This window comes from Gadus chalcogrammus, chromosome 16, assembly GCF_026213295.1.
Source record: "Gadus chalcogrammus isolate NIFS_2021 chromosome 16, NIFS_Gcha_1.0, whole genome shotgun sequence".
In the NCBI taxonomy this organism is placed as follows: domain Eukaryota; kingdom Metazoa; phylum Chordata; class Actinopteri; order Gadiformes; family Gadidae; genus Gadus; species Gadus chalcogrammus.
The window spans coordinates 32,647,938-32,656,690 of record NC_079427.1 but is presented as its reverse complement, the minus strand read 5'-3'; the positions used below and the strand labels follow the sequence as shown (position 1 = coordinate 32,656,690).

The window sequence follows — 8,753 nt, the reverse complement described above, 5'->3', positions numbered from 1 at the left end:
TACTCCTGAGGAAAGCAGTCGTCTTTTCTACCAGGCTTTTCAGACATGATAGAATAGCTTGAAATAAGCTATCCAAGCTATCCATCAAAGGACATCAAGGATTATAAGGACTTTAAGGACACATTTCAATTATTTATTTTTGGATTACACTACTGTATAGAGTAAAACATTTAAATGCAGTGTGGGCTAAATTTTTGATAATTAAAAAATCTAGATAATGCGTTTTTGGTAAAAAAATCAGGAGATTAAGTGGTGTAAGAGGTCTGCTTCTATTGAAAAAAGAATGTGGGAGATGATATGTTTAAGAAGTTTTGCAGTTTTATTGAAAAAATTGCTGCCAAATCAAAGCACCAAAAGGTTTCTGCTCTATTGGGGCTGCAGTTTGATATAAGTTGCAAAGTTTAGGCATGTATGGTTTATTTGTTATGCATTTTTGCAAATGGTTGCTGTAGCGCCACCATCAGGAGTATTAGCATACAAAGCAGATAGATTAAGTTTAGCATGAATTCGGATTTATTGCAAAGTTTGGGGCATTTCCATGCATGGGAACATGGATTTCTTATGAAGAAAAATAAAACTGGCAAGAACAAAATGGCCCTGCAGATCGCTGCTCAGCTAATAAATTACCCCTTATAAAAGTGGTTAATGTATATATAATAGAGCTACTGTCAGGGTTGAAATTACCTACTGTAATACAGTACAAAACAATAACCAAAAGAAGCACTGAGAACATGTTTGAATGCACAAAATGATAAAAGTGAAGGAGACGAGAGGCTCGGACAGTACCACAGCAACTAGAGCCGTTGTTGTGCCTTATCCTTGATAGAACAATGTATTCGACCAATGAGCTTGGTCGTATTTAGATTGAGCCTCATTCCAAAAAATAAGGTGCTCAGTGTGTTTGTGTGTGTAAGGGGGGGGGGGGGGGGGGGATTCTCTGTTGTTTGTTTGTAATACAGAAAATGGTTCTTCTTCCTCAATGATCTTTGACAGTAGCACTTTACTTCCAGAACCACATTGTGGGGATGCTCAGGAGAAAGCTCCTCACAAACCCTGGCCTTCAGCCTCCTTATATGGGTTATTACTCCACACTGAACCAATTTTAACTTTAACTTCATTGTTGTTATCCAAGGCTCTGGGTTGAAGTGTGTGAAACGAAGTGAGTGACCTTCAATTGCGGCAATGTCATTCCAAATGGACGTACAAATGTCATTGGTTCTCACAATAATTGGTTTTGTGATACTATAGTTTTACACCGTCAGTATTATTAAAAAGACAAAATGGGTTTTCTAAGTCTAAGTGTTTCAGATCCAGTTACCCGGTAAAGACGGGGCTCACAACATTACAGAATCAACACAGACAACACAAGTGTAATATATACAGTATAAGCGTGTGGGTTTGTGCATGTCAAGGTGTATCACTGAAAATCTAAAGGTCAGAATAACATTTATAACCTCACGCCGACCTTGTTTCTACACAGACACCCAGAAGAACACACATACCTTGCTCAATTTACTTTAATTGGATTGCTAATAAGTTCCACTGCATTTCGGATGAATCGTGTGTGTGTGTGTGTATTTGGGTGGGTGCGTGCGTGTGTTGGTGTGAGAGAGAGAGAGAGAGAGAGAGAGAGAGAGAGAGAGAGAGAGAGAGAGAGAGAGAGAGAGAGAGAGAGAGAGAGAGAGAGAGAGAGAGAGAGAGAGAGAGAGAGAGAGAGAGAGAGAGAGAGAGAGAGAGAGAGAGAGAGAGAGAGAGAGAGATTGTGTCTGTCTGTGTGAGAGAGAGAGAGTGTGTGTGAGAAACAGAGAAAATAAGACCGGTCTAATGCCCAAGGCATCCTGAAACATTTATATCTCATTACCCTCAGAAGGATGGATGAAGGGGGAGAGATTATAGGGAGGCCAGGGGGGGAGGTGGGGAGGGAGAATGTGAAAAGGAGCAGATTCAAAGAGGGAGTGGGTCATGACCAGAGAAGAAAATAAACTACACAGATAAGTTATTTTGTCTGACTAAACGGCATGAGATCGCCCCCTCCCTCCCGTGGTAGAGCTTAAATGAGAATTTAGATGACATGTTTGGAGAGTGGAGGCGCTCATGGTGGTGGTGGTGGTGACGGTGGTGCTGATTGTGGTGGCACTCATGCGGGTGCTGGCTAATGAGACTGCAGGCTTCCAATCTCATTCCCAGCCTTTCACCACTGATCATGTTTGTTTTGTTTCAAACAGAGAGGAGATGAATCCTCGTCCGGGAGCCCGATGAGCACGTCTGGTTAGAACAGGGAGAGATGTGTGCAGATGGTGTACTTCAAAGGAGCCCTGTGCCAAAGTGCAGCGACTGCTGTGGCTCCGGCACAACGTCTCAGCAGTTGAACATCTAAACTATAATGCATCCGGGTTATATTTGTCTCAATCATGTCGGTTTTGCCAACGTGCCGGCCCCAACTTTGTTTTTTATTTTTTTATTTCGGATATAGAGACACTTCAAGTAAAACTTCCAAACATATTTCATTAATCCCGATAATTTATCCTCACAAAATATCCCATTTGATTGAGAGGAAATAAAGATAGTCATTGGATATAAAGAAATCTATTTTTGGCTAAGATCACAGATCTTCCGCTAGTCATAACTAATCATAGACGTTTCTCGATAGATAGGCCAATCAGAAAGGTGAAAAGAATGAGAGACACGCAAAGCAGGCTGCCACTCTGCCCCTTCGATTTCTCACTCTCATCCCTGACCATTTTATCTGTCTGCTCTGATGCTAGGACCTCCACACAGCCCTGCTTACCTCTATAAACATTATATATATTTGATGGCACGAGTTCGGGGAAACGCACGACAGAGGCGAGGGTTGTAACAGTTTGAATGTTTATTTGATAGAAATGAGCAGAGGCTGGTTGATGCAGTAGGCCACCCGGGTCGGTGTAGGATCTAGGAAGGCGATGGAGGAAATGCACCGTGGTGGTGAGATGGTCTTGACAGGAGCAGAGGGTTAGAACCCGACTCGAAAAGAACAGAGATACATAGAGACCAGGGGGGTATACCACAAACCTCGCTGAACAAACCCAGGCTTTCTTTGGAAAACCTGGCTCGACAGAGCCGCAACTCGCAATCCGAGTTAAATGGTACCACGAAGCTCACTTTAGATTCAATTAGTTGAACCAAGTTTTCCGCTTTAGGTTCAATGCGCGTTCACATAAAAGGGGCGTTTATCGCGTCATTTGACTCACTTATGCAAAATTAATCGTGCGAGAGCGGTGTATTTCACTCAAGACGAGCAATGCATCATTATGAATTCATACGAGGAATTTAAACTAGAAATTACAGCCAAGGGGAACACGGTTGCCCATAATAAGGCTAGGGTTGCGTGCTGGCAAAAAATAGCCGGCCGTGTTAATTCGTAAGTGAAAAGATTCTGCATATTGTCCAAAAAATATCATGTAGGCCTATCATCATGCCTTTTACCCCCATAGATGTGGTGCCAGCACGCGCCTACGAACATGGGGCCAAGTCAAAAATAAATATAAAAATATAATTCAATGTGGTAAGTTGTAAGCATCCATTTTAATAATTTCAGGTGAATCTAGCCTATGATTTGCATTGGCCTAGGCTCCAACCTTTAATCTCATGTTGATTACCTGTAGCAAATAAAAAGAAAACACAAATGAATACGACTGGGAGGGGGACCGCCCTTCACCACCTTGGAGGAGCTGGCTCTCGCCAACAACAAAGGTCGGCCGATGATGGTAGGAGTGGATGGGGGGATGTTCTCTGACTCCACTGCCTCGACATCCAAGGCGTTAGTAATGAGTGTATTCATGAATTGGCAATGGACATAAATAATTGTCTTGCTAATCAAATGTGAAATGATTGAGTGTAAATTAATCGTGTCATTTTTAGTTGAAGATACAAACATTATTTTGGAGGAGCCACCGACAATTAATCTCCAATCAGAGGCATATAACTATCAAAGCAGTGTCAGGTATTCTTCTAAATGTTTAATTTTTTTGAAAGAATGTCCTATAAGAGGTTTCCCTGATTCTTGCAGGAGACACTGTCGGCCTGTGACTCCAGGGCGACTATGGAGGTGATTTTTCTTAACAATTCTCACAGCTATAATATGAATTTGTAGATTAAAAAATGCCGAGGCCTAATTGAGTCACTGACATAGCGGTTATGTAAGGGATAATGGACAACACAGCACTTGACTAACCAAGGTTAATGTACGTTGAACGTGGGGCCATCTTTGACCTTTCTAAAGAGCCATCACAATGGGGAAACTCAACCAAGCAGTGCTGTAACTGTTTCACATGACACTTCCTTTTGATCATAGAGGGAAATGGCAATGGATGAGCCATCCACCTCCATGTCAACCTTCTCAAGGCCTTCTCGAGGGACAGACAAGGTTTTTATTTAGGTTATTCCTTTTGTAAGGTGCGCCACAAGGCTTTGACCATGGTAACTGAATTACGCAATTTTAACCCATAATTCCTTTAGATTGGAACAGACACTATAAGGGCGCTGTACAAGCGCAACTTGGAGCTGGACAACGATATAAAAGTCTTGGTGAAAAAAAAATTGAAGATCGAGATCCAGCTCCTCGAGAGGGTAGGCTATTTTTTAGATTTTCTTTGGTTAAGCTCGACTGACTACTGAAATAATGTTATTTTTCCTACTTTCACAGCAACTGCATGGCGATGCGACGGCTAATAAATAAAATAATTGAAAAAGAGCAAATGTTTTTCCGTCCATTGTATTTATTGAACAAAAGTCACAATGAAGTTATGTGATTATCAAATGAAATGACACATTAACATTCATACCAAATGTAGCCTACTTAATAAGCAAAAACTAGACCAAGTGATCTAGAGAGTTTCACCCAGTGTGTGGGTTGAATATGAAATTTACGGAACACCACAGATTAGGGAATTGTAAACAGGCAGGACCCTGTAAGTGAAACTAAACTAAAATCATTTCTGATATGTTGACATTCTGTGGGCAAGACCTTGGAAAATCTAAATGGTAAAAAAAGGCTCCAAAAGAGAACGTGCGTCCATTTGGAATAATTCCGTTAAATAAATCGCGTAATTAACGCGTTGACTTGCCCAGCCCTAAAAAAAGAAAAGAAACAAACGCATCCTTCCAAGAGGGAAACTAAACGAAACAAAATAACTAACCAAAAAACTGGTTAGCGATGGCCCGTCTGACCGCCGTTCCTGTGGGATGATCCATCGTGATGGGGTCCACCACATCATCTGCCACCAATGGCACATGTGGGGCTCTCTCTTTGCGAATTGTTGCTATATTGTGGAGCACCACACATGCCGGGATAATTTGGCCTCCCCTCTCCGGCTTGACCCTCAAACCACGGAGGCAGTTCAAGCGGGCCTTGATAACTCCAAAGGTCATCTCGATCCTCACCCGGCATGTGCTTAAGGCCCTGTTGAACCGTGCCTCCGATTCACTCTGTTGGTCACCGTATGGTGTCATTAAGAACGGCATGCAGGCATACCCTCTGTCCCCAACAAGAATTCCATCATAACGGCCTATCAGAAAGAAAAATGTGATCAGTGCCTTAATCAACATTTACAGTTAGTGATCTTGTGTATTGCGCCACACCTTGCTGAAACAGTCAGCAAAGACTTGACTCCCGAAAAATACGGGAGTCATGGACCGAGCCAGGCCATTTCGCATCCACACTGGTAACCATGACTTGATTGTCACAAGTCATCTGAAAGCGGCATTTCTGTTACAATAGTTGGGCCATTATGAAGCATATAACAGTTTGAGTAGGCCTATAGCCCAGATAATAGGCCTACTTTACCTGCACATTGATGCTATGGGTTGACTTTCTGTTTACAAAGTCAGCCTCATGTTCCCCTAAAGGTCCAGTGATGGACATGCGTGCAGTCAATTGCTCCAATCAGTTTGGGGAATCCTAAAGGGATTATGTAGAATGTTACAAATGCAAACGTGTACACACTGGGCATTATTCCGTAACCTTGTGAATAAGTCCTATTCCATATGACATAAGAATTGGGACATTTTAAGCTACACATAAATGCACATCACTTGGGAGACAAATATCCCGCACGCAGAAAGTCAAGACTGACGCGCTACCTCCACTCAGGTTTTATTTGACCTGAAAGTGTGTACAATCCTTCCTTGACAATTTCACTGGGCAAGAAGCTGGGAAACGTCACGAACATATTGAGAAAAATATTGAGCGCAGCTACAACCTTGCGTATAGCACGGCACACCGTATTTTTGCCAATATGTTCTGCATCACCAACTGCATGTAAATATGTGCCCGTGGCAAAAAAATCGCAGGGGAAACACAGACACACTGCGCAACAGTAAGTGCACGGCTTCTTTGTGTCGCATTGCCTACATACGGTCCAACAAGGTCGATCAGATAACGAATACCCTCTGATGAGAATCTGTATCTCTCATAAAGAATTTGGTCAGAAAATACCAAGGGATCAGTTCTGTCCCGAAAAACCCTAAGATACGTGCGCCGAGGTCCACGGTAACACCCAAAAATGGTGACGCCATTGTCGGAGGAGGGGCTAGGAAGCTGCGCACGCCGATTTAAGTAGCCGATCTCCGGCTAGACTTATGCTGCTATCCATTTGGATTTACGAAGTGGTAAAGTCGCAAATCTCCCAGCTTTCTTGCGGCATTTCACTGAGGCAAGCCCCCTTTTGGTCGTAGTATCTCGTCGCTTTCAAAGTAGAGCGAGCAGAGCTGTACAACTCGCAAAGAAGATGGCTGCGCCCATAGTTAATGGGGGATGAGATGTATTTTCTTTCTATTTGTACCACGTTGGTGGTTTTAATGTCGTTTTTAAAACCTCTTACACACTTGATTTCATTGCTGCTTTAATCCGGTCACCAATATATGCATTGCACGGTCTTGCTTTGCGTGCAATTCAATGTAAAGTTTTGTTTTGAAGCTGGTTTGCTAAAGAGGCTATGTTGCTAATGATGACTAGCCTGCTACTACTCCCCCTCGTGGCTCGACAGAAACACAAATGGCAAACTGGAAGGCTGGAGCAAGGGAAATACGTCACGTTCTCGCTGAAGCTGGTCGTTCGTACCAGCGTACCATCCAAATGGATAGCAGCATAAGCCGAAAAGTTGCTCCCGACCAGGTTTGGTTGCGAGCATAAGTCACCATGGTGATACAGCGACGCTTAAAGAGATCGACCTTCGTGGTACAGCTAACCCAGGCTTTCAGCTCAACATACCTCGCTAACCCTCTAATCGAGCTTCTTGGTACAGGCCCCAGGACCACTGCTAATGGAGGTAGACTGTTTGACAATTTGGCCATGAGTGATTGACTAGCTGGAGTAGATAAACAGGAAGTGTTGATTAGGAAGCTCCTCAGGTGTGTCTGGTTGAGGTGGAGAAGGAGGAGTCTACTAGCTCTGCCCATGAAATATTAACACAGATAAAAACCACACAGGGTGATCCCAGCTCCCTCTTGCATCCACGGCAGACTCTGTAACAACATGCTCTCCACCGCCCTCCACAATATGCTCTCAATTATATTTCCTCTCTACTGCCCTGCATCACTCTACATATTATACATTATATATTATACTCTCTGACGCCCTGCCTCCCTCTATCTTACTATTATAATAGTAGGCATTCGAGACATATTGCTCTTCCACACTTGGTCAAGTGCGCATGTGCCAAGCAGCCAGCAGCTCACACACAGACACACAAAGAGCATGCACATGTAGCAGGGTTAATGCTTCCCACTCGCCATTGCCAGCGAGATCCTTGCGCTGGCTGTGGTAGTGGGAGCCTTGGTTGGAGTGCTAGAGCTCCCCCTAGCGGAATGCGGGGGTTGTATTGTACGTTGCTGCCTCCTCTCCTCAGTCTATGTATACCCCGGCTGGGAGAGGTAGGTAGTCAGAGCAGTTAAATATGAATCCACACTTTGGCGATGTATTACGGGAGTCTAATTGTACATAATACTGTATTAATACTTGGTTGCTTGTACATATATATATTGTGTTCCTTGGAATCGGTTATTACATTTAAATGGACTTTAGGCTTAGGATCGCTAGCTTGGCTACCATGTGCTTTGGTCGTAGCTACTTAGCTAGCGTGGACTTCGCCAAGAATGTGTAGGCTACTTCAGCTTGTCTTTCTCCCATGTTAGGCTGCCATTGTGAGGGTTCTCAACGAGCATTTCCCCATGTTAAATATTCCACCAGGTATGTCACCAAACGCCCATTCAAATATTAATTTGTTTAATGTGATATTTATTTCCATGTAAATGGCTAGTCTATGTATACCCCGGCTGGGAGAGGCTGCCATTGTGAGGGTTCTCAACGAGCATCTCCCCATGTTAAATATTCCACCAGAATAAACGGCTGGCTGCCAATGGTTCCATCGTGGTCTCAATCACACAACGCAACGCGAGAGTACGCAACCGCTACAAATGGTGCCGTGACCCGTTCTTCTCTGCCTGTCTGCTGCGTCATTGAGGATCGCCATTCAACACGTGGCACGTGAGCACCGTCGACGTGGCCGTGCAGTGAGTCGCCCGTGCTGCTTCTAGTAGACAGGTTCAGTAATAAAAACAAAGAGGAATAGTTCGAACCAAGGGATATGGTTGCAGCCGACAATCTTGTAAAGATATGTGTTTTATTTTTTTTGTGTTTTATTTCATTTTTCTTTCTCCTTCTCGTGCACATAATGCAAATAGTTTTTTTTTGCTTTTGAGTTGAACGTGACATT

At 43.4% G+C, this 8,753-nt stretch overlaps 1 pseudogene; it reads right to left on the bottom strand.

Moving 5' to 3' along the window:
* Positions 1-3,185: 3,185 nt before the first annotated feature.
* Positions 3,186-7,713, bottom strand: LOC130406723 (putative nuclease HARBI1; annotated as a pseudogene).
* Between the last annotated feature and the right edge of the window lie 1,040 nt (positions 7,714-8,753).